General features: G+C 60.6%; 2 non-coding genes across 2 annotated transcripts; both read left to right on the forward strand.

Moving 5' to 3' along the window:
* The first annotated feature begins 12,905 nt into the window (after window positions 1–12,905).
* On the forward strand, window positions 12,906–13,024 carry LOC131868666 (5S ribosomal RNA). The gene has a single exon (XR_009367113.1). It is a non-coding gene; the product is annotated as a 5S ribosomal RNA (ribosomal RNA).
* Window positions 13,025–20,841: 7,817 nt separating this feature from the next.
* Window positions 20,842–20,960, forward strand: LOC131868657 (5S ribosomal RNA). Its single transcript, XR_009367104.1, has one exon. It is a non-coding gene; the product is annotated as a 5S ribosomal RNA (ribosomal RNA).
* The last annotated feature ends 4,040 nt before the right edge of the window (window positions 20,961–25,000 follow it).

Below are 25,000 nucleotides of genomic sequence, written 5' to 3' on the forward strand. Positions count from 1 at the left end.
CGAACCGCACATGCTCGCGACAGTCCTGCCGTTAGAGAATGCACCGTGCACGCGACCGAGTAAGGCCACTCAGAGACATCCATTTCCCAGGTATATGCCCCCTACGCACTTTTGGTGGCGCAACTCGCACGAACAGTCCCACCTCGACCCCGTAAACAAGCTTTTTTGCCTCGAAGAGTTCGTCGGAGACGAAGAAGCAACCTTCAGTGCAAACGTAGCACTCTTTTGTGCAACCGCCCAAACAACGCCCCCTCTACCCTCTGTCGAAACACTCGGCATTGCTGCTCCCTAAGGTGAGCTTCTCCTCATAGGCAATTCCGCTCTTATCCGGTCACGTTTGTGTGCCCGAATTTCGCAAGGCAACCTCCATGGGACATGGAAAAGACTCGAGAAGAGAGCTCGCTCACGGGAGAGAGAAGCCAAGGAGACCACGAGAGTGCTGAGAGTGGGACAGCGCTGAATAGGCGGGAGAAGCCTGCGCGTATAAACGGAGATATATATCCAATTGCAACGAAGGAACGTGCCAAAGATCGAGAACAATGGCAGAAATGCTAGTAACGTGCACTTCGGGACCAACGCATCACCGGAAGACAACCGCCAAACATCGAAAGAGTCGCGATGCTCCGCAACCTACGTGCAAAGCGGTCGCACACCGGGTAAGGGAGTGAGAGCCCCAAACATAGCTGGGCGAGGCGCTCACTCCGCTCTTTAATATCTCGTTAATACCGCCAAGGAAATGGCACAAGCACACACACACAAGCATCCTCGGAAGAGGACAGTTCGAGTGACAGGTCAAATCCAAGAGTTCCGAAGACTACCTCCAGGAACAATCGGGAACAAGACCGATTACAAGTCGTCGAGTCTGTTACTGGGCGAACACGAGATGCGCACAGGAAATCGATCAGCCCTCACAATGGCCCAAGGCCAGAGATCGGACTGCTACGATTTACCCCAACAATCATCGTGCCACTCTTCGCAGAGAGGTGATAGACGCCAACGAGCCCGCGCATAGCAATCGAGGTGTAAAAAGGGCGTTGAAGGCAGGAAGCCTGGACGAAAGAGGCTACGAGGTCACCTCGAAGCGGTCTAAGAATCGGGCGCACTTGGGGCGACTACCAGTGCCAACCCCTTATCCCGCGGTGCGTCCGACACACAGAAATTTCCAAGGCGGCCAAGGAGCCTCCCCGCATAGCAATCGGGGTGTGAGGTTACGGATGCAGCATTGATAGCAATCGAGGTGTGAGGCGAAGGATGCAGAAGTGAGAGCCGAGGGATGTAGCAGAGATAGCAATCGGGGTGTGTGATGCAGAAGAGATAGCAATCGAGGTGTGCGGTGGGAAGGGCCCAGCAGCCAGAATGCATGAAGCGACGGATGAAGCAGTGATGACAACCGGGCTGTGAGGAGAGGAGGGATGCAGCCAAGAAAGCAATCAGGGCTCGAGGCAAGGGATGCATCAAGGATAGCAATCATGTTGTGAGGCGAGATTCCAAAGGCTAAACGTGAGAGGCTGCAGGGTCGACTCAGAGAGGTCTATGCATGTGAGAGGCTGAAAGCAAGGTCGACTCGGAGCGGTCTATGCATCGGGCGCGCTTGGGGCGACTACCAGTGCCAACCCCTTATCCCGCGACGCGTCCGACAAAGAGAACGTTCCAAGGCGGCAGAGGAGGTTACCAGCCGAAGGATGCAGTAGCAATAACAGGTATAGTTCCGCGGCGGCCGAGAAGACTCACCGCATAGGAATCGGGATGCGAGGCGAGGGATGCGGCGGGAAGGCCCCGACGGCTAAACGGAAGAGGCTGCAGGGCCGCCTCGGAATGGTCCAAGCATCGGATGCGATTGGGACGACTACCAGTGCCAACCCCTTATCCCGCGATGCGTCCGATACACAGATAGTTCCAAGGCGGCCGAGGAGCCTCACCGCATATCAATCGGGGTGCGAGGCGAGGGATGGGGCGGGAAGGCCCCAACGGCTAGACGGAAGAGGCTTCAGGGCCACCTCGGAATGGTCCAAGCATCGGACGCGCTTGGGGCGACTGCCAGTGCCAACCCCTTATCCCGCGATGCGTCCGATACACAGATGGTTCCAAGGCGGCCGAGGAGCCTCACCGCATAGCAATCGGGGGTGCGAGGCGAGGGATGGGGCGGGAAGGCCCCAACGGCTAGACGGAAGAGGCTTCAGGGCCGCCTAGGAATGGTCCAAGCATCGGACACGCTTGGGGCGACTACCAGTGACAGCCCCCTATCCCGCGATGCGTCCGATACGAAGATGGTTCCAAGGCGGCCGAGGAGCCTCACCGCATAGCAATCGGGGTGCGAGGTGGGGGATGCGGCGAGATGGCCCCAACGGCTAGACGGAAGAGGCCACAGGGCCGTGTCGGAATAGTCCAAGCATCGGACGCGCTTGGGGCGACTACCAGTGACAACCCCTTATCCCGCGATGCGTCCGATACGAAGATAGTTCCAAGGCGGCCGAGGAGCCTCACCGCATAGCAATCGGGGTGCGAGGTGGGGGATGCGGCGAGATGGCCCCAACGGCTAGACGGAAGAGGCTGCAGGGCCGCCTCGGAATAGTCCAAGCATCGGACGCGCTTGGGGCCACTACCAGTGACAACCCCTTATCCCGCGATGCGTCCGATACGAAGATAGTTCCAAGGCGGCCGAAGAGCCTCACCGCATAGCAATCGGGGTGCGAGGTGGGGGATGCGGCGAGATGGCCCCAACGGCTAGACGGAAGAGGCCACAGGGCCGCCTCGGAATAGTCCAAGCATCGGACGCGCTTGGGGCGACTACCAGTGACAACCCCTTATCCCGCGATGCGTCCGATACGAAGATAGTTCCCAGGCGGCCGAGGAGCCTCACCGCATAGCAATCGGGGTGCGAGGCGAGGGATGCGGCGAGATGGCCCCAAAGGCTAGACGGAAGAGGCTGCAGGGCTGCCTCGGAATAGTCCAAGCATCGGACGCGCTTGGGGCGACTACCACTGCCAACCCCTTATCCCGCGATGCGTCCGATACACAGATAGTTCCGAGGCGGCCGAGGAGGTGGGGGATGCAGCGAGATGGCCCCAACGGCTAGACGGAAGAGGCTGCAGGGCCGCCTCGGAATAGTCCAAGCATCGGACGCGCTTGGGGCGACTACCAGTGACAACCCCTTATCCCGCGATGCGTCCGATACACAGATAGTTCCGAGGCGGCCAAGGAGCCTCACCGCATAGCAATCGTGGTGCGAGGTGGGGGATGCGGCGAGATGGCCCCAACGGCTAGACGGAAGAGGCTGCAGGGCCGCCTCGGAATGGTCCAAGCATCGGATGCGCTTGGGGCGACTACCACTGCCAACCCCTTATCCCGCGATGCGTCCGATACACAGATAGTTCCAAGGCGGCCGAGGAGCCTCACAGCATAGCAATCAGGGTGCGAGGCGAGGGATGCGGCGAGAAAGCCCCAACGGCTAGAGGGAAGAGGCTTCAGGTCCGCCTCGGAATGGTCCAAGCATCGGACGCGCTTGGGGCGACTACCAGTGACAACCCCTTATCCCGCGACGCGTCCGATACACAGATAGTTCCAAGGCGGCCGAGGAGCCTCACCGCATAGCAATCGGGGTGCGAGGCGAGGGATGCGGCGAGAAGGACCCAACGGCTACACGGAAGAGGCTTCGGGGCCGCCTCGGAATGGTCCAAGCATCGGACGCGCTTGGGGCGACTACCAGTGACAACCCCTTATCCCGCGACGCGTCCGATACACAGATAGTTCCAAGGCGGCCGAGGAGCCTCACCGCATAGCAATCGGGGTGCGAGGCGAGGGATGCGGCGAGAAGGACCCAACGGCTAGACGGAAGAGGCTTCGGGGCCGCCTCGGAATGGTCCAAGCATCGGACGCGCTTGGGGCGACTACCAGTGACAACCCCTTATCCCGCGACGCGTCCGATACACAGATAGTTCCAAGGCGGCCGAGGAGCCTCACCGCATAGCAATCGGGGTGCGAGGCGAGGGATGCGGCGAGAAGGACCCAACGGCTAGACGGAAGAGGCTTCGGGTCCGCCTCGGAATGGTCCAAGCATCGGACGCGCTTGGGGCGACTACCAGTGACAACCCCTTATCCCGCGACGCGTCCGATACACAGATAGTTCCAAGGCGGCCGAGGAGCCTCACCGCATAGCAATCGGGGTGCGAGGCGAGGGATGCGGCGAGAAGGACCCAACGGCTAGACGGAAGAGGCTTCGGGTCCGCCTCGGAATGGTCCAAGCATCGGACGCGCTTGGGGCGACTACCAGTGACAACCCCTTATCCCGCGACGCGTCCGATACACAGATAGTTCCAAGGCGGCCGAGGAGCCTCACCGCATAGCAATCGGGGTGCGAGGCGAGGGATGCGGCGAGAAGGACCCAACGGCTAGACGGAAGAGGCTTCGGGTCCGCCTCGGAATGGTCCAAGCATCGGACGCGCTTGGGGCGACTACCAGTGACAACCCCTTATCCCGCGACGCGTCCGATACACAGATAGTTCCGAGGCGGCCGAGGAGCCTCACCGCATAGCAATCGGGGTGCGAGGCGAAGGATGCGGCGAGAAGGACCCAACGGCTAGACGGAAGAGGCTTCGGGTCCGCCTCGGAATGGTCCAAGCATCGGACGCGCTTGGGGCGACTACCAGTGACAACCCCTTATCCCGCGACGCGTCCGATACACAGATAGTTCCAAGGCGGCCGAGGAGCCTCACCGCATAGCAATCGGGGTGCGAGGCGAGGGATGCGGCGAGAAGGACCCAACGGCTAGACGGAAGAGGCTTCAGGGCCGCCTCGGAATGGTCCAAGCATCGAACGCGCTTGGGGCGACTACCAGTGACAACCCCTTATCCCGCGACGCGTCCGATACACAGATAGTTCCGAGGCGGCCGAGGAGCCTCACCGCATAGCAATCGGGGTGCGAGGCGAGGGATGCGGCGAGAAGGACCCAACGGCTAGACGGAAGAGGCTTCAGGGCCGCCTCGGAATGGTCCAAGCATCGGACGCGCTTGGGGCGACTACCAGTGACAACCCCTTATCCCGCGACGCGTCCGATACACAGATAGTTCCGAGGCGGCCGAGGAGCCTCACCGCATAGCAATCGGGGTGCGAGGCGAGGGATGCGGCGAGAAGGACCCAACGGCTAGACGGAAGAGGCTTCAGGGCCGCCTCGGAATGGTCCAAGCATCGGACGCGCTTGGGGCGACTACCAATGACAACCCCTTATCCCGCGACGCGTCCGATACACAGATAGTTCCGAGGCGGCCGAGGAGCCTCACCGCATAGCAATCGGGGTGCGAGGCGAGGGATGCGGCGAGAAGGACCCAACGGCTAGACGGAAGAGGCTTCAGGGCCGCCTCGGAATGGTCCAAGCATCGGACGCGCTTGGGGCGACTACCAGTGACAACCCCTTATCCCGCGACGCGTCCGATACACAGATAGTTCCGAGGCGGCCGAGGAGCCTCACCGCATAGCAATCGGGGTGCGAGGCGAGGGATGCGGCGAGAAGGACCCAACGGCTAGACGGAAGAGGCTTCAGGGCCGCCTCGGAATGGTCCAAGCATCGGACGCGCTTGGGGCGACTACCGTTGCCAACCCCTTATCCCGCGATGCGTCTGATACACAGATAGTTCCGAGGCGGCCGAGGAGCCTCACCGCATAGCAATCGGGTTGCGAGGCAGATTATTGGGAAGGGAACCCCCTGGGATGCGGCTCAAGCAGTGCCCAAAGGGACTGGAATGCGGAATCACATCGAGAGACCCAAATGCTATACGAGGGCTCAAATCGAATTATCGATTTGGCCACGACATGGACGCATCGGAACGACTACCTTTGCCGAACCACTCGCAATTGCATCCATACCGAAACCAATAGACATTTCCGTTAGAGCCCTCGCATAGCATTCGGGAATCTCGCATGCCCCTCTAAATCGACCAATGCTGGCGCTCAATGAAAATCCGAGCGCTACCACCGTTCGAGCGCCAGCATTGGTCGAGTTAGAGGGGCACGGGGGAGAATGCTCCAGTCAACACCTCCCCTATATAAGTTATTTGTCCGATTCTCGCACAACCGTAGTCTGCCTCGTCGAATCAAACAACGGTCCCAGATTCCGACTTCCGTTCCGTAGAGACCCAAAAGCTAGATGGAGGCTCGCAAGAAAGAGAGTCGGCGCATAGCAATCGGGTTTCTCGAACGTTTAGGGACCGAGCTCACTTGCGGATAGGGCAAAATCCGCCAAGCAACCCAAAAGCTAGACGGGGGCTCGAATCGAATCGCCTAGGCGGCCACAACAACGACGTGTTGGATCGACTACCAGTGCCAAACCATTCAGCAAGACTAGTCTGTGTCGAGGCCGGATAGAGATTCTCAGAGAGCGCCCGCATAGCATTTAGGAGACCTGCCGCGTCCCTCACACTCGACAAATGGTGGTGCACGTTTATAAATCCGAGCGATCCCAACCCTTTCAAGCACCAACATCGGTCGAGATAGAGGGGCACGGAGGGGGCTGCGTGAGACAACACAGTCCCCTATATAAGTTATTTGTCCGATTCTCACACATCCAAAGAATGGTCATCAAATCGGACAACAGCCCAAACTTCCGACTTCCGTCCCAGAAAGCCCAAGAGCTATCTAAAACGTTCATGGCCGGAACTCGATCGCGGCTATACCAGTCCGCCAAGCAACCCAAAAGCTAGACTGGAGCTCTAGTCGAATCACCTCTGTGGCCATTGCAAGGACGTGTTGGAGCGACTACCATTGCCGAACCATTCCGCAGGTCGAGTCCATACCAAGGCCGCATAGAGATTCACGATGAGCTCCTGCATAGCAATCAGGAGACTTGCCGTGTCCATCACAATCGATAAATCCTGGTGCAAGATTTTTGCATCCGAGCGCTCCAACCAGTCGAGCACCAGCATCAATCGACATAAACGGGCACGGGGGGAGGATGCTCGAGAACACTACCTCCCCTATATAAGTTATTTGTCCGATTCTCAAGCAGCCGAAGTCTGGTCATCGAATCGGGTCAAAGACCACAACTTCCGACTTTACCCACAATGCAAGTCATCGAATCGAACATCGGCCCCCGAGTCGGACTCCATGCGTATGTCAGGTCATCGGACCCAAATTCCGCCTTCCTGCGCATGGCGGGCCATCAATATCAACTCGGTCATCGGACCCAAACTCCGCCTTTTTGCGTATGGCACGCCTTCAAATCGGTCATCGGACCCAAATTCCGCCTTCCTGTGCATGGCGGGCCATCAACATCAACTCGGTCATCGGACCCAAATTCCGCCTTTCTGCGCATGGCACGCCATCAACTCGGTCATCGGACCCAAATTCCGCCTTCCTGCGCATGGCAGGTCATCGGACACAAATTCAGACCTCGCCAATATGCCTACGTATCGAATCGGTCATCGGACCCAACTTCCGACTTCATCCATACTGTAGGGTCTTTGAGGTTGGCGCGGTGCGCTCAACCCAGGGAGTCGACCCATCGAAGCATACACCTCCCCTATATAAGCTATTTGTCCGATTCCCACACCTGTGTAGTTTGCACCTCTGACCAGGACATCGACCCCAACTTCCGAACTCGACTGCAACGACGGCACCAGCGCCTTGGTGCGCACCTTGCGACGCACAGTCCCAACATTCGCCTTCCTGCACATGGCAGGTCATCGGACCCAAATTCCGACCTCGCGAGTATGCCTACATATCGAATCGGTCATCGGACCCAACTTCCGACTTCATCCATACCGTAGGGTCTTTGAGGTTGGCGCGGTGCGCTCAACCCGGGGAGTCGACCCAACGAAGCATACACCTCCCCTATATAAGCTATTTGTCCGATTCCCACACCTGTGTAGTTTGCACCTCCGATCAAGACATCGACCCCAACTTCCGAACTCGCCTCCAACGACCGAACCAGCGCCTTGGTGCGCACCTTGCAACGCACAGTGCCAACATTCGCCTTCCTGCACGTGGCAGGTCATCGGACCCAAATTCCGACCTCGCGAGTATGCCTACATATCGAATCGGTCATCGGACCCAACTTCCGACTTCATCCATACCGTAGGGTCTTTGAGGTTGGCGCGGTGCGCTCAACCCGGGGAGTCGACCCAACGAAGCATACACCTCCCCTATATAAGCTATTTGTCCGATTCCCACACCTGTGTAGCTTGCACCTCCGATCAGGACATCGACCCCAACTTCCGAACTCGACTAAAAAGACCGCACCAGCGCCTTGGTGTGCACCTTGCAACGCACAGTGTCAACATTCGCCTTCCTGCACATGGCAGGTCATCGGACCCAAATTCCGACCTCATGAGCATACCTACTAATCGAATCGGTCATCGGACCCAACTTCCGACTTCATCCATACCGTAGGGTCTTTGAGGTTGGCGCGGTGCGCTCAACCTGGGGAGTCGACCCATCGAAGCATACACCTCCCCTATATAAGCTATTTGTCCGATTCCGACACCTGTGTAGTTTGCACCTCCGCTCAGGACATCGACCCCAACTTCCGAACTCGCCTGCAACGACCGAACCAGCGCCTTGGTGCGCACCAAAAGTGCGCACTTTTGGAGGGCACTTTTCTGCGCTCCAAAGGTGCGCACTTTTGGAGGGCACTTTTTGGAGGGCACTTTTCTGCGCTCCAAAGGTGCGCACTTTTGGAGGGCACTTTTTGGAGGGCACTTTTCTGCGCTCCAAAGGTGCGCACTTTTGGAGGGCACTTTTTGGAGGGCACTTTTCTGCGCTCCAAAGGTGCGCACTTTTGGAGGGCACTTTTTGGAGGGCACTTTTCTGCGCTCCAAAGGTGCGCACTTTTGGAGGGCACTTTTTGGAGGGCACTTTTCTGCGCTCCAAAGGTGCGCACTTTTGGAGGGCACTTTTTGGAGGGCACTTTTCTGCGCTCCAAAGGTGCGCACTTTTGGAGGGCACTTTTTGGAGGGCACTTTTCTGCGCTCCAAAGGTGCGCACTTTTGGAGGGCACTTTTTGGAGGGCACTTTTCTGCGCTCCAAAGGTGCGCACTTTTGGAGGGCACTTTTTGGAGGGCACTTTTCTGCGCTCCAAAGGTGCGCACTTTTGGAGGGCACTTTTTGGAGGGCACTTTTCTGCGCTCCAAAGGTGCGCACTTTTGGAGGGCACTTTTGTGCACTCCAAAGGTGCGCACTTTTGGAGGGCACTTTTCCTGTGCTCCAAAGGTGCACACCTAGGTGAGCACCTTCGACCACACCTTGTAGCACACCAAACTCTGACTTTCGACTTCATCCGCAATGCAGGGTCTTTGAGGTTGGCGCAATGCGCACAACCAGGGGAGTCGACCCATCAAACCCAACACCTCCCCTATATAAGCTATTTGTCTGATTCTCATACATGCGTAGCCTGCAGGAGCAATTAGGACATCGACCCCAACTTTCGGCTTCTAAACGAAAACAAGGTCTTTGAGGTTGGTGTAATGCGAACAACTAGGGGAGTCAACCCATCAAACCCAACACCTCCCCTATATAAGCTATTTGTCTGATTCTCATACATGTGTAGTCTACAGGAGCAATTAGGACATCGACCCCAACTTTTGACTTCTTAACGAAAACAAGGTCTTTGAGGTTGACGTAATGCGCACAACCAGGGGAGTCGACCCATCAAACCCAACACCTCCCCTATATAAGCTATTTGTCCGATTCTCATACATGTGTAGCCTGCAGGAGCCATTAGGACATTGACCCCAACTTTTGACTTCTTAACGAAAACAAGGTCTTTGAGGTTGGCGTAATGCGCACAACCAAGGGAGTTGACCCATCAAACCCAACACCTCCCCTATATAAGCTATTTGTCTGATTCTCATACATGTGTAGCCTGCAACAACGATTAGGACATCCACCCCAACTTCTGAATTCGTCTGCGTTGACCGCACCAAAGGTGCACGCCTTGGTGCTCACCAAAATCCGACTTCCGACTTCTTCTGCTATGCGGGGTCTTTGAGGTTGGCGCAGTGCGCACAACCAGGGGAGTCAACCCACCGAATGCAACACCTCCCCTATATAAGCTATTTGTCTGATTCTCATACATGCGTAGACTGCAGCAATGATTAGGACATCCACCCCAACTTTTGACTTCTTAAACAAGACAGGGTCTTTGAAGTTGGTGCAGTGCACACAACCAGGGGAGTCGACCCATCAAACGCAACACCTCCCCTATATAAAGCTATTTGTCCGATTCTCATACGTGTAGTCTGCAGCAGCGATTAGGACATCGACCCCAACTTCCGAATTCGTTTGCATTGACCGCACCAAAGGTGCACGCCTTGGTGTGCACCCTGGAGTGCACTTTGGTGCTCACCTCGGTGCACACTTTGGTGTGCACCTCGGTGTGCACCAAAGGTGCGCACCTTGGAGCGCACCAAAGGTGTACACTTTGGAGCGCACCACATAGGGTCTTTGAGAGGTTGGCGCAGTGCGCACACCAAGGTGGGTGTTGAGGTGCGTGCCGAGGTGGGTGGGTGCTAGGGTGCGCTCCATGGTGGGTGCCAGGGTGGGTGCGTGCTAGGGTGGATTCCAAAGAGGGTCATAGGGTGGGTGCCAAGGTGGGTTGGTGATATAGTGGGTTCAAAGGTGGGTACTAGGGTGGGTTCCAAGGTGGGTCACAAGTTGGGTGCCAGGATGCGTGGGTGTTAGGTTGGGTGCCAAGGTGGGCTCCTGCGTGGGTGGGTGCTAGGGTGGGTTTCAAGGTGGACGCGAGGGCGGGTGCCAAGGTGGGTAACAAGTTGGGTGTTAGGATGGGTGAGTGCTAGAGTGGGTGCCAAGGTGGGTGGGTGCTAAGGTGGATGCCAAGGTGGTTCACAGGGTGGGTGGGTTCTAGGGTGAGTTCCAAGGTGGGTCACAGGTTCAGTGCTAGGGTGGGTGTCAAGGCGGGTGTCGAGGTGCCTGGGTGCTAGGGTGTGGATGCCAATGTGGGTCATAGGGTGGGTACTAGGGTGGGCTGCAATGTGGGTGCCAAGGTGGGTAACATGCTCGGTGGGTTCTAAATTGGGTGCCAGGGTGGGTGTGCACCCACCTTGCCCGAGGTGGGTGCCAAGGTGCCAGTGTGGGTGGGTGCTAAGGTGGATGCCAAGGTGGGTGAGAAGGTGGGTGATAGGTTGAGTGGTAGGATGGGTGGGTGCCAAGATGGGTCACAGGGTGGGTGCAAGGGTGGGTAGGTGCTAGGGTTGGTGTCAGGGTGGGTGGGTGCTAGGTTGGGTTCCAAGGTGGGTGCGAGGGTGAGTGTCAAGGTGGGTCACAGGTTAGGTGCTAGGATGGGTGAGTGCTAGGGTGCAAAGGTGCCAGGGTGGGTGCTAGGATGGGTCGATGCTAGGGTGAGTGGCAAGGTGGGTCCACAAGTGTCAAGGTGGGTGCCGAGGTGGGTGCCAAGTCGGCGACTGCTATGGTGGATGCCAAGGTGGGTCACGGGGTGGGTGCCAAGTTGCTAGGTTGGGTTCCAAGGTGGGTGCCAACGTGGGTGCTAGGGTGCGTGGGTTAAAGGGTGTGTCACAACGTGGGTGCCAGGATGGGTGCGCACCCACACTGGCCAAGACGGGTGCGGGTGCAAGGTTGGGTTCCAAGCCCGGTCACAGGCTGGGTGCTAGGATGGGTGGGTGCCAAGGTGGGCACCAGGGTGGGTGCACCCACCCTGGCCAAGGTGGGTCACGGGGTGGGTCCTAGGGTGGGTAACGGGGTGGGTACTAAGGTGCGTGCCAAGGTGGGTCATAGGGTGGGTGCCAAGGTGGGCACCAGGGTGGGTGTGCACCAACCCTAGCCAGGGTAGGTCACGGGGTGGTTGTCGGGGTGGGCGTCAAGGAGCCAAGGTGGGTGGCAAGTAGCCAAGTTGCGTGCCAAGGTGGGTGTCGGGGTGGGTGCCAAGGATCCAAGGTGGGTGCCAAGGAACCAAGGTGGGTGTCTGGGTGGGTGCCGAGGTGGGAGCCAGGGTGGGTCCCAAGGTGAGTGCAAAGGTGGGTGCCAGGGTCAAGGTGAGTGCCAATGTGGGTTCCAAGGTGCCAGGGTCAGGGTGAGTGCCAATGTGGGTTCAAAGGTGCTAAGTTGGGTGCGAGGTTGGGTGCGAGGGTGGGTGGGTGCCAAGGTGTGCTAGGTGGAAGCCCGGGTGGGTCGGCATCCCATGGGTGTCGAGTTGGGTGCCTGATGGGTGCTTCTTGTCAAGTTTTAGTCGTCGGGACTCATTTCGAGCCTTAGAGGTCGTTTCTTGTCCGGTTGCCCTGTCTTCGACCTGGGAACCCAATTTTGGTCCTCGGGTCCCATTTTTTTTTGTCTCGCATCCCACTTTTGGCCTGTGGCCTTTTCGGGGTCGATTCTCGTTTTGGGCATCAGAGCATGTTTCTTCTCCTAAAACCCAATATTTGTTTATTAAGTCTCGGAACACATTTTTGTTCTCGTGGACCCATCATGGGTCTTGGAACGCATTTGTGGTCCTTGGGTCCCATTTTGCATCCCGAAACTTGTGTTTTGGTGCTTGATCCCTATTTTGGGTGCCCACCTTGCACCAAGTGCGCACCCGGGGCAAACCGAGCGCCTTGGTGCACCGGGGCAAGATCGAGCGTGCACCCGAGGCGCCCCGAACATGCACCAAGGTGCACTCGGCCCACATGTGAGCGCAGGTCGTTGCGCCCGAGGTGGTGTGTGGGCACCGCGTTGCAGACGGGACACTGCACGCACACGACGCCCCCTCCAGGTGCACGCACGTAGGCCGGGCCGGGTGCACACCCGACGCCCTAGCAAGGTGCGCGCACCCGGGCAGGGCTCACACTTGGCGAACGGGGCGCACTTCGCGAGGGAGGGTGTGCACCTCGACGGGGGTGGGTGGCCGGGGTGGATTCGCACGTGGGTCGCGGTTTGCTAAGTACACACTGCGACAAGCTCATAACGGGTGCGATCATACCAGCATTAGTGCACCGGATCCCATCAGAACTCCGCAGTTAAGCGCGCTTGGGCCGGAGTAGTACTGGGATGGGTGACCTCCCGGGAAGTCCCGGTGTTGCACCCTTTTTTAGTTTTTCGCCGGGCGTCGCAATGCTATTTGAATAAACCTTTTGCCCGTTTGCGTTCTCGTCGGGGCCGGGTCGGGCCGGGGTGCGCTGCCCGCACTACCGCGCGCGCGGGGGCGACACCGAGCGCGCACCCGAGGCACCCCGAGCACACAGGCCACGGTGCAACCCGGGCGTTGTGCGCGCACCCCGGTGCGCCCGAGGTGCTGCGCGCGCACCCAGGTGAAATCGGTGTGCACCTCGGCCAGTGCGCGCTCGGTCGAGTCGCGCACGTTGGCCAAGGTGCACGGTGATGTTTCTTACTCTAAGGTTCCGCACCAGACGCCCGGGACAGGTGAGCGAAGCTGGGCGGGGCCGGGTGCGCGGCCGGGGCAGGTGCACGCAGCTGGAGAGAGCTTTGGAGCACACTTCGGAGCGCACCAATGATGCGCTCCATTCAAAAGTTTCCTGAAAAGGCAAAAAAAGTTGAGATTATAGAATTTCCCACTTGAGAGATTGTAAAAAAAAAAAATTTAAAATGAAGGAAACGCGGGTGCCAAGGTGTGCGCAGCCCAGCCAAGGTGTGCGCACCAAGGCGCCCACCCTGGCGAAGGTGCACGCAAGGTGCGCACCCGAGGCAAACCGGACAATTAACCCAACTTTCGACTTCGCGCGCACCTTGGAGCGCACTTCGGAGCGCTCCTTGGTGCGCACCAATCTTGGGCACCTCGGAGTGCACCATGGCGCCCACCAAGGTGCGCACCCGGGGCAAACCGAGCTCCGACTTCGTGCGCACCTTGGAGCGCACGAAAGGTGCGCACCATGGCGCCCACCAAGGTGCGCAGCCCAGCCAAGGCGTGCGCATCAAGGTGCGCACCCTGGCGAAGGTGCGCACCCGGGGCAAACCGAGCTCCGACTTCGTGCGCACCTTGGAGCGCACAAAAGGTGCGCAACCCAGCCAAGGTGTGCGCACCCCGGTCAAACCGAGCTCCGAATCGTGCGCACCAGAGGTGCACGCCATCGTGCGCACCTTGGAGCACACTTCGGAGCCCTCCTTGGTGCGCGCCGATGTTGCGCACCTCGGAGCGCACCCGGGGAAAACAATGCAATTAACCCGACTTTCGACTTCGTGGGCACCTCGGAGCGCTCTCGGGTTCGCACCTCGGAGCACACCGAGGTGCGCACCTTTGATGCGCTGCCTTCACCAATTTCCAGAAAAGGCAAGAAAACATTGAGAAGGTGTGCGCACCGAGGTGCCCACCCTGGCGAAGGTGCACGCGAGGTGCGCACCCGGGGCAAACCGGGCTCCGACTTCGTGCACGCCGCACCTTGGAGCACACTTCGGAGCGCTCCTTGGTGCGCACCAGGGCGCGCAACCCAGCCGAGGTGCCCACCCCGGCGAAGGTGCACGCGAGGTGCGCACCCGGGGCAAACCGGGCTCCGACTTCGTGCACGCCATGGTGCCCACCGCGGCGAAGGTGCACGCGAGGTGCGCACCCGGGGCAAACCGGGCTCCGACTTCGTGCACGCCGCACCTTGGAGCACACTTCGGAGCGCTCCTTGGTGCGCACCATGGTGCCCACCAGGGCGCGCAACCCCGCCGAAGGTGCACGCGAGGTGCGCACCCGGGGCAAACCGGGCTCCGACTTCGTGCACGCCGCACCTTGGAGCACACTTCGGAGCGCTCCTTGGTGCGCACCATGGTGCCCACCAGGGCGCGCAACCCCGCCGAAGGTGCACGCGAGGTGCGCACCCGGGGCAAACCGGGCTCCGACTTCGTGCACGCCATGGTGCGCACCGCGGCGAAGGTGCGCACCCGGGGCAAACCGGGCTCCGACTTCGTGCACGCCGCACCTTGGAGCACACTTCGGAGCGCTCCTTGGTGCGCACCAGGGCGCGCAACCCAGCCGAGGTGCCCACCCCGGCGAAGGTGCACGCGAGGTGCGTACCCGGGGCAAACCGGGCTCCGACTTCGTGCACGCCGCACCTTGGAGCACACTTCGGAGCGCTCCTTGGTGCGCACCATGGTGCCCACCAGGCCGCGCAACCCAGCCAAGGTGTGCGCACCAAGGTGCACGCGAGGTGCGCACCCGGGGCAAACCGGGGTCCGACTTCGTGCACGCCGCACCTTGGAGCACACATCGGGGCGCTCCCGGGTTCGCACCGGCGTTGCGCACCGTGGTGGGCACCTCGGAGCACACCAAGGTGGGCAGCGAGGTGCGCACCTTTGATGCGATGCCTTCACTAATTTCCATAAAAGGCAAAAAAAAAACGAGATTTTAAAATTTCCGTTTTGAAAGATAGTGAGAAAAAGGGAATGCTGGTGCCATCTTGAGCCCGCCCTGGTGCGCAGCCCAGCCAAGGTGTGCGCACCAAGGTGCCCACCCTGGCGAAGGTGCGCGCCCGGGCAATTAATCCAACTTCCAACTTCGCGCGCGCCAGGGTGGGAGCGCACCCAACAACCGGGCCTGGGAAGAGCCAATGCGAGAAACCCCACCAAACGCTCTGACAAAAAAAGAGGGGGCGCTCCAGTAACCCCGCTTCGGAGCGCACCCTGGGCAAACCCAGCCAAGGTGCCCACCCCGGCCAAGGTGCAGGCGAGGTGCGCACCCGGGGCAAACCGGGCTCCGACAACGTGCACGCCGCACCTTGGAGCACACTTCGTAGCGCTCCCGGGTGCGCACCTCAGAGCACACCAAGGTGGGCAGCGAGGTGCGCACCTTTGATGCGCTGCCTTCACTAATTTCCAGAAAAGGCAAAAAAAAAAGGAGATTTTAAAATTTCCGTTTTGAAAGATAGTGAAAAAAACGGAACGCGCGTGCCATCTTGAGCCCGCCCTGGTGCGCAGCCCAGGTAAGGTGCCCACCCTGGCAAAGGTGCGCACCCGGGCAATTAACCCTACTTCCGACTTCGTGCGCGCCAGGGTGGCAACCGGGCCTCGGAAGAGCCAATGCGAGAAACCCCACCAAACGCTCCGACAAAAAAAGAGGCGGCGCTCCAATAACCCCGCTTCGGAGCGCAGCCGGGGCAAACCCAGCCAAGGTGCCCACCCCGACGAAGGTGCACGCGAGGTGCGCACCCGGGGCAAACCGGGCTCCGACAACGTGCACGCAGCACCTTGGAGCACACTTCGAAGCACTCCCGGGTGCCCACCGGCGTTGCGCACCGTGGTGGGCAGCGAGGTGCGCACCTTTGATGCGCTGCCTTCACTAATTTCCAGAAAAAGGCAAAAAAAAATGAGATTTTAAAATTTCCGTTTTGAAAGATAGTGAAAAAAAAGGAACGCGGGTGCCATCTTGAGCCCGCCCTGGTGCGCAGCCCAGGCAAGGCATGCGCACCAAGGTGCCCACCCGAGGTGCACACCCGGGGCAAACCGGGCTCCGACTTCGTGCAGGCCGCACCTTGGAGCACACTTCGGAGCGCTCCTTGGTGCGCACCATGGTGCCCACCAGGGCGCGCAACCCAGCCAAGGTCTGCACACCAAGGTGCCCACCCCGGCGAAGGTGCACGCGAGGTGCGCACCCGGGGCAAACCGGGCTCCGACTTCGTGCACGCCATGGTGCCCACCGCGGCGAAGGTGCACGCGAGGTGCGCACCCGGGGCAAACCGGGCTCCGACTTCGTGCACGCCGCACCTTGGAGCACACTTCGGAGCGCTCCTTGGTGCGCACCATGGTGCCCACCAGGGCGCGCAACCCAGCCAAGGTGTGCGCACCAAGGTGCACGCGAGGTGCGCACCCGGGGCAAACCGGGGTCCGACTTCGTGCACGCCGCACCTTGGAGCACACATCGGAGCGCTCCCAGGTTCGCACCAGCGTTGCGCACCTTTGATGCGCTGCCTTCACTAATTTCAAGAAAAGGCAAAAAAAAACGAGATTTTAAAATTTCCGTTCTGAAAGATAGTGAAAAAAACGGAACGCGGGTGCCATCTTGAGCCCTTCCTGGTGCGCAGCCCAGGCAAGTTGTGCGCACCAAGGTGCCCACCCTGGCGGAGGTGCGCGCCCGGGGCAATCCGGGCTCCGACTTCGTGCACTGCATGGTGCCCACCAAGGCGCGCAACCCAGCCAAGGTGCCCACCGCAGCGAAGGTGCACGCGAGGTGCGCACCCGAGGTGCACACCCGGGGCAAACCGGGCTCCGACTTCGTGCACGCCGCACCTTGGAGCACACTTCAGAGCGCTCCTTGGTGCGCACCAGGGCGCGCAACCCAGCCGAGGTGCCCACCCCGGCGAAGGTGCACGCGAGGTGCGCACCCGGGGCAAACCGGGCTCCGACTTCGTGCACGCCATGGTGCCCACCGCGGCGAAGGTGCGCACCCGGGGCAAACCGGGCTCCGACTTCGTGCACGCCGCACCTTGGAGCACACTTCGGAGCGCTCCTTGGTGCGCACCATGGTGCCCACCAGGCCGCGCAACCCAGCCAAGGTGTGCGCACCAAGGTGCACGCGAGGTGCGCACCCGGGGCAAACCGGGGTCCGACTTCGTGCACGCCGCACCTTGGAGCACACATCGGGGCGCTCCCGGGTTCGCACCGGCGTTGCGCACCGTGGTGGGCACCTCGGAGCACACCAAGGTGGGCAGCGAGGTGCGCACCTTTGATGCGATGCCTTCACTAATTTCCATAAAAGGCAAAAAAAAAACGAGATTTTAAAATTTCCGTTTTGAAAGATAGTGAGAAAAAGGGAATGCTGGTGCCATCTTGAGCCCGCCCTGGTGCGCAGCCCAGCCAAGGTTTGCGCACCAAGGTGCCCACCCTGGCGAAGGTGCGCGCCCGGGCAATTAACCCAACTTCCAACTTCGCGCGCGCCAGGGTGGGAGCGCACCCAACAACCGGGCCTGGGAAGAGCCAATGCGAGAAACCCCACCAAACTCTCTGACAAAAAAAGAGGGGGCGCTCCAGTAACCCCGCTTCGGAGCGCACCCTGGGCAAACCCAGCCAAGGTGCCCACCCCGGCCAAGGTGCAGGCGAGGTGCGCACCCGGGGCAAACCGGGCTCCGACAACGTGCACGCCGCACCTTGGAGCACACTTCGTAGCGCTCCCGGGTGCGCACCTCAGAGCACACCAAGGTGGGCAGCGAGGTGCGCACCTTTGATGCGCTGCCTTCACTAATTTCCAGAAAAGGCAAAAAAAAAAGGAGATTTTAAAATTTCCGTTTTGAAAGATAGTGAAAAAAACGGAACGCGCGTGCCATCTTGAGCCCGCCCTGGTGCGCAGCCCAGGTAAGGTGCCACCCTGGCAAAGGTGCGCACCCGGGCAATTAACCCTACTTCCGACTTCGTGCGCGCCAGGGTGGCAACCGGGCCTCGGAAGAGCCAATGCGAGAAACCCCACCAAACGCTCCGACAAAAAAAGAGGCGGCGCTCCAATAACCCCGCTTCGGAGCGCAGCCGGGGCAAACCAAGCCAAGGTGCCCACCCCGACGAAGGTGCACGCGAGGTGCGCACCCGGGGCAAACCGGGCTCCGACAACGTGCACGCAGCACCTTGGAGCACACTTCGAAGCACTCCCGGGTGCCCACCGGCGTTGCGCACCGTGGTGGGCAGCGAGGTGCGCACCTTTGATGCGCTGCCTTCACTAATTTCCAGAAAAAGGCAAAAAAAAATGAGATTTTAAAATTTCCGTTTTGAAAGATAGTGAAAAAAAAGGAACGCGGGTGCCATCTTGAGCCCGCCCTGGTGCGCAGCCCAGGCAAGGCATGCGCACCAAGGTGCCCACCCGAGGTGCACACCCGGGGCAAACCGGGCTCCGACTTCGTGCAGGCCGCACCTTGGAGCACACTTCGGAGCGCTCCTTGGTGCGCACCATGGTGCCCACCAGGGCGCACCCGAGGCAAACCGGGCTCCGACTTCGTGCACGCCGCACCTTGGAGCACACATCGGAGCGCTCCCAGGTTCGCACCAGCGTTGCGCACCTTTGATGCGCTGCCTTCACTAATTTCCAGAAAAGGCAAAAAAAAACGATATTTTAAAATTTCCGTTCTGAAAGATAGTGAAAAAAACGGAACGCGGGTGCCATCTTGAGCCCTTCCTGATGCGCAGCCCAGGCAAGTTGTGCGCACCAAGGTGCCCACCCTGGCGGAGGTGCGCGCCCGGGGCAAACCGGGCTCCGACTTCGTGCACTGCATGGTGCCCACCAAGGCGCGCAACCCAGCCAAGGTGCCCACCGCAGCGAAGGTGCACGCGAGGTGCGCACCCGAGGTGCACACCCGGGGCAAACCGGGCTCCGACTTCGTGCACGCCGCACCTTGGAGCACACTTCAGAGCGCTCCTTGGTACGCACCAGGGCGCGCAACCCAGCCAAGGTGCTCACCCCGGCGAAGGTGCACGCGAGGTGCGCACCCGGGGCAAACCGGGCTCGGACTTCGTGCACGCCGCACCTTGGAGCACACATCGGAGCGCTCCCGGGTTCGCACCAGCATTGCGCACCTTTGATGCGCTGCCTTCACTAATTTCCAGAAAAGGCAAAAAAAAGAAAAAAATGAGATTTTAAAATTTCCGTTTTGAAAGATAGTGAAAAAAACGGAACGCGGGTGCCATCTTGAGCCCGCCCTGGTGTGCAGCCCAGGCAAGTTGTGCGCACCAAGGCACCCACCCTGGCCAAGGTGGGTCACGGGGTGGGTCCTAGGGTGGGTAACGGGGTGGGTACTAAGGTGCGTGCCAAGGTGGGTCATAGGGTGGGTGCCAAGGTGGGCACCAGGGTGGGTGTGCACCAACCCTAGCCAGGGTAGGTCACGGGGTGGTTGTCGGGGTGGGCGTCAAGGAGCCAAGGTGGGTGGCAAGTAGCCAAGTTGCGTGCCAAGGTGGGTGTCGGGGTGGGTGCCAAGGATCCAAGGTGGGTGCCAAGGAACCAAGGTGGGTGTCTGGGTGGGTGCCGAGGTGGGAGCCAGGGTGGGTCCCAAGGTGAGTGCAAAGGTGGGTGCCAGGGTCAAGGTGAGTGCCAATGTGGGTTCCAAGGTGCCAGGGTCAGGGTGAGTGCCAATGTGGGTTCAAAGGTGCTAAGTTGGGTGCGAGGTTGGGTGCGAGGGTGGGTGGGTGCCAAGGTGTGCTAGGTGGAAGCCCGGGTGGGTCGGCATCCCATGGGTGTCGAGTTGGGTGCCTGATGGGTGCTTCTTGTCAAGTTTTAGTCGTCGGGACTCATTTCGAGCCTTAGAGGTCGTTTCTTGTCCGGTTGCCCTGTCTTCGACCTGGGAACCCAATTTTGGTCCTCGGGTCCCATTTTTTTTTGTCTCGCATCCCACTTTTGGCCTGTGGCCTTTTCGGGGTCGATTCTCGTTTTGGGCATCAGAGCATGTTTCTTCTCCTAAAACCCAATATTTGTTTATTAAGTCTCGGAACACATTTTTGTTCTCGTGGACCCATCATGGGTCTTGGAACGCATTTGTGGTCCTTGGGTCCCATTTTGCATCCCGAAACTTGTGTTTTGGTGCTTGATCCCTATTTTGGGTGCCCACCTTGCACCAAGTGCGCACCCGGGGCAAACCGAGCGCCTTGGTGCACCGGGGCAAGATCGAGCGTGCACCCGAGGCGCCCCGAACATGCACCAAGGTGCACTCGGCCCACATGTGAGCGCAGGTCGTTGCGCCCGAGGTGGTGTGTGGGCACCGCGTTGCAGACGGGACACTGCACGCACACGACGCCCCCTACAGGTGCACGCACGTAGGCCGGGCCGGGTGCACACCCGACGCCCTAGCAAGGTGCGCGCACCCGGGCAGGGCTCACACTTGGCGAACGGGGCGCACTTCGCGAGGGAGGGTGTGCACCTCGACGGGGGTGGGTGGCCGGGGTGGATTCGCACGTGGGTCGCGGTTTGCTAAGTACACACTGCGACAAGCTCATAACGGGTGCGATCATACCAGCGTTAGTGCACCGGATCCCATCAGAACTCCGCAGTTAAGCGCGCTTGGGCCGGAGTAGTACTGGGATGGGTGACCTCCCGGGAAGTCCCGGTGTTGCACCCTTTTTTAGTTTTTCGCCGGGCATCGCAATGCTATTTGAATAAACCTTTTGCCCGTTTGCGTTCTCGTCGGGGCCGGGCCGGGCCGGGGTGCGCTGCCCGCACTACCGCGCGCGCGGGGGCGACACCGAGCGCGCACCCGAGGCGCCCCGAGCACACAGGCCACGGTGCAACCCGGGCGTTGTGCGCGCACCCCGGTGCGCCCGAGGTGCTGCGCGCGCACCCAGGTGAAATCGGTGTGCACCTCGGCCAGTGCGCGCTCGGTCGAGTCGCGCACGTTGGCCAAGGTGCACGGTGATGTTTCTTACTCTAAGGTTCCGCACCAGACGCCCGGGACAGGTGAGCGAAGCTGGGCGGGGCCGGGTGCGCGGCCGGGGCAGGTGCACGCAGCTGGAGAGAGCTTTGGAGCACACTTCGGAGCGCACCAATGATGCGCTCCATTCAAAAGTTTCCTGAAAAGGCAAAAAAAGTTGAGATTATAGAATTTCCCACTTGAGAGATTGTAAAAAAAAAAAATTTAAAATGAAGGAAACGCGGGTGCCAAGGTGTGCGCAGCCCAGCCAAGGTGTGCGCACCAAGGCGCCCACCCTGGCGAAGGTGCACGCAAGGTGCGCACCCGAGGCAAACCGGACAATTAACCCAACTTTCGACTTCGCGCGCACCTTGGAGCGCACTTCGGAGCGCTCCTTGGTGCGCACCAATCTTGGGCACCTCGGAGTGCACCATGGCGCCCACCAAGGTGCGCACCCGGGGCAAACCGAGCTCCGACTTCGTGCGCACCTTGGAGCGCACGAAAGGTGCGCACCATGGCGCCCACCAAGGTGCGCAGCCCAGCCAAGGCGTGCGCATCAAGGTGCGCACCCTGGCGAAGGTGCGCACCCGGGGCAAACCGAGCTCCGACTTCGTGCGCACCTTGGAGCGCACAAAAGGTGCGCAACCCAGCCAAGGTGTGCGCACCCCGGTCAAACCGAGCTCCGAATCGTGCGCACCAGAGGTGCACGCCATCGTGCGCACCTTGGAGCACACTTCGGAGCCCTCCTTGGTGCGCGCCGATGTTGCGCACCTCGGAGCGCACCCGGGGAAAACAATGCAATTAACCCGACTTTCGACTTCGTGGGCACCTCGGAGCGCTCTCGGGTTCGCACCTCGGAGCACACCGAGGTGCGCACCTTTGATGCGCTGCCTTCACCAATTTCCAGAAAAGGCAAGAAAACATTGAGAAGGTGTGCGCACCGAGGTGCCCACCCTGGCGAAGGTGCACGCGAGGTGCGCACCCGGGGCAAACCGGGCTCCGACTTCGTGCACGCCGCACCTTGGAGCACACTTCGGAGCGCTCCTTGGTGCGCACCAGGGCGCGCAACCCAGCCGAGGTGCCCACCCCGGCGAAGGTGCACGCGAGGTGCGCACCCGGGGCAAACCGGGCTCCGACTTCGTGCACGCCATGGTGCCCACCGCGGCGAAGGTGCACGTGAGGTGCGCACCCGGGGCAAACCGGGCTCCGACTTCGTGCACGCCGCACCTTGGAGCACACTTCGGAGCGCTCCTTGGTGCGCACCATGGTGCCCACCAGGGCGCGCAACCCCGCCGAAGGTGCACGCGAGGTGCGCACCCGGGGCAAACCGGGCTCCGACTTCGTGCACGCCGCACCTTGGAGCACACTTCGGAGCGCTCCTTGGTGCGCACCATGGTGCCCACCAGGGCGCGCAACCCCGCCGAAGGTGCACGCGAGGTGCGCACCCGGGGCAAACCGGGCTCCGACTTCGTGCACGCCGCACCTTGGAGCACACTTCGGAGCGCTCCTTGGTGCGCACCAGGGCGCGCAACCCAGCCGAGGTGCCCACCCCGGCGAAGGTGCGTACCCGGGGCAAACCGGGCTCCGACTTCGTGCACGCCGCACCTTGGAGCACACTTCGGAGCGCTCCTTGGTGCGCACCATGGTGCCCACCAGGCCGCGCAACCCAGCCAAGGTGTGCGCACCAAGGTGCACGCGAGGTGCGCACCCGGGGCAAACCGGGGTCCGACTTCGTGCACGCCGCACCTTGGAGCACACATCGGGGCGCTCCCGGGTTCGCACCGGCGTTGCGCACCGTGGTGGGCACCTCGGAGCACACCAAGGTGGGCAGCGAGGTGCGCACCTTTGATGCGATGCCTTCACTAATTTCCATAAAAGGCAAAAAAAAAACGAGATTTTAAAATTTCCGTTTTGAAAGATAGTGAGAAAAAGGGAATGCTGGTGCCATCTTGAGCCCGCCCTGGTGCGCAGCCCAGCCAAGGTGTGCGCACCAAGGTGCCCACCCTGGCGAAGGTGCGCGCCCGGGCAATTAACCCAACTTCCAACTTCGCGCGCGCCAGGGTGGGAGCGCACCCAACAACCGGGCCTGGGAAGAGCCAATGCGAGAAACCCCACCAAACGCTCTGACAAAAAAAGAGGGGGCGCTCCAGTAACCCCGCTTCGGAGCGCACCCTGGGCAAACCCAGCCAAGGTGCCCACCCCGGCCAAGGTGCAGGCGAGGTGCGCACCCGGGGCAAACCGGGCTCCGACAACGTGCACGCCGCACCTTGGAGCACACTTCGTAGCGCTCCCGGGTGCGCACCTCAGAGCACACCAAGGTGGGCAGCGAGGTGCGCACCTTTGATGCGCTGCCTTCACTAATTTCCAGAAAAGGCAAAAAAAAAAGGAGATTTTAAAATTTCCGTTTTGAAAGATAGTGAAAAAAACGGAACGCGCGTGCCATCTTGAGCCCGCCCTGGTGCGCAGCCCAGGTAAGGTGCCCACCCTGGCAAAGGTGCGCACCCGGGCAATTAACCCTACTTCCGACTTCGTGCGCGCTAGGGTGGCAACCGGGCCTCGGAAGAGCCAATGCGAGAAACCCCACCAAACGCTCCGACAAAAAAAGAGGCGGCGCTCCAATAACCCCGCTTCGGAGCGCAGCCGGGGCAAACCCAGCCAAGGTGCCCACCCCGACGAAGGTGCACGCGAGGTGCGCACCCGGGGCAAACCGGGCTCCGACAACGTGCACGCAGCACCTTGGAGCACACTTCGAAGCACTCCCGGGTGCCCACCGGCGTTGCGCACCGTGGTGGGCAGCGAGGTGCGCACCTTTGATGCGCTGCCTTCACTAATTTCCAGAAAAAGGCAAAAAAAAATGAGATTTTAAAATTTCCGTTTTGAAAGATAGTGAAAAAAAAGGAACGCGGGTGCCATCTTGAGCCCGCCCTGGTGCGCAGCCCAGGCAAGGCATGCGCACCAAGGTGCCCACCCGAGGTGCACACCCGGGGCAAACCGGGCTCCGACTTCGTGCAGGCCGCACCTTGGAGCACACTTCGGAGCGCTCCTTGGTGCGCACCATGGTGCCCACCAGGGCGCGCAACCCAGCCAAGGTCTGCACACCAAGGTGCCCACCCCGGCGAAGGTGCACGCGAGGTGCGCACCCGGGGCAAACCGGGCTCCGACTTCGTGCACGCCATGGTGCCCACCGCGGCGAAGGTGCACGCGAGGTGCGCACCCGGGGCAAACCGGGCTCCGACTTCGTGCACGCCGCACCTTGGAGCACACTTCGGAGCGCTCCTTGGTGCGCACCATGGTGCCCACCAGGGCGCGCAACCCAGCCAAGGTGTGCGCACCAAGGTGCACGCGAGGTGCGCACCCGGGGCAAACCGGGGTCCGACTTCGTGCACGCCGCACCTTGGAGCACACATCGGAGCGCTCCCAGGTTCGCACCAGCGTTGCGCACCTTTGATGCGCTGCCTTCACTAATTTCCAGAAAAGGCAAAAAAAAACGAGATTTTAAAATTTCCGTTCTGAAAGATAGTGAAAAAAACGGAACGCGGGTGCCATCTTGAGCCCTTCCTGGTGCGCAGCCCAGGCAAGTTGTGCGCACCAAGGTGCCCACCCTGGCGGAGGTGCGCGCCCGGGGCAATCCGGGCTCCGACTTCGTGCACTGCATGGTGCCCACCAAGGCGCGCAACCCAGCCAAGGTGCCCACCGCAGCGAAGGTGCACGCGAGGTGCGCACCCGAGGTGCACACCCGGGGCAAACCGGGC

Source organism: Cryptomeria japonica, unplaced genomic scaffold (assembly GCF_030272615.1).
Source record: "Cryptomeria japonica unplaced genomic scaffold, Sugi_1.0 HiC_scaffold_212, whole genome shotgun sequence".
Taxonomy (NCBI): domain Eukaryota; kingdom Viridiplantae; phylum Streptophyta; class Pinopsida; order Cupressales; family Cupressaceae; genus Cryptomeria; species Cryptomeria japonica.